The sequence below is a fragment of the Ranitomeya imitator genome, chromosome 2 (assembly GCF_032444005.1).
Source record: "Ranitomeya imitator isolate aRanImi1 chromosome 2, aRanImi1.pri, whole genome shotgun sequence".
NCBI lineage: Eukaryota > Metazoa > Chordata > Amphibia > Anura > Dendrobatidae > Ranitomeya > Ranitomeya imitator.
Genome location: NC_091283.1, coordinates 421,465,104 through 421,466,117, shown reverse-complemented (window position 1 = coordinate 421,466,117; position 1,014 = coordinate 421,465,104). Strand labels below are relative to the sequence as shown.

Below are 1,014 nucleotides of genomic sequence, written 5' to 3'. Positions count from 1 at the left end.
TTCCTTTTTTTTAAATACATATAATACACCGCATTTAAAAGTCGGTGGTCCACAAGAGGGAGACAATGTTTTACAAAAGAACGCCTGCGGTCACAAATGTGGTATGTGTGGCAGAACTACTCTTTAGATACATCAATTTAAACACCAAGTACTGATAGCATGGGGCCTAATTTTGTAGATGGCACAGTATATTTTCAACACTGTAACAAAGGCCTAATACAGGCCTACATCTTAACACACCTGTTGCAACCACTAAAGATGACAAATTGATTGATTGATTGCATATCGAATGCAATACAATGCTTGACATACATAGGTGAAAGCAAGGCAAGGCACACAAAATGTTGCAAATGGTCAAGTGAAATTGAGCAAAATGCTACATTTGGCATCTGAAATGTGCTTCTTTGACCATGAAAAGAATTCACATAAAGGGTTAAAAGACAACTTGCTGGGCTGATTTCAATTCAATCTGTTTTTAGAAACAGGATCAGAGAAGGAGTGCACTGTTCCCGGAGTTACTGCAATAACGGGTCAATGCGTGGAGTGGACAAAGCAAGCTCCATTTCCAGCTCCCTGTTCTAAAAATCCATTTAATATATGGTCCCCATATAGGGGACATATCAGATATTAAACTGATAAGAACAGATTTTTCTTTTTTAAACCATTCAGGTTGTTTTATAAACAACAGTATGTAAGTCTTCCAAAAAACCATCATTGTTGTTGCTTAAATATAACTCATCATCATGGTTATTCTTTATTTATTACTTCAGAATATTTCCAGAAACAGGAACAGAAATCAAGTGTATAATAGCAATAATGCACTCATTAGGGTCCTGGAGCTACTGGTACTTCACCAAATAATGCCATTTCATGACCTTCCAGATGCCTTCAGCGTCCAATCCTTCACCTCCTCTACTCTTGTCCCATTTGTATATCACATATAGCCTGGATAGTATTTTCCTTATGCAATCATTTACAGGAATTATTTTTCTTTTGAATAATCCTACATTTCTC

At 36.5% G+C, this 1,014-nt stretch overlaps 1 non-coding gene across 1 annotated transcript; it reads right to left on the bottom strand.

Moving 5' to 3' along the window:
• Nucleotides 1-493: 493 nt before the first annotated feature.
• LOC138668119 (U2 spliceosomal RNA) lies at nucleotides 494-679 on the bottom strand. The gene has a single exon (XR_011319092.1). It is a non-coding gene; the product is annotated as a U2 spliceosomal RNA (small nuclear RNA).
• Between the last annotated feature and the right edge of the window lie 335 nt (nucleotides 680-1,014).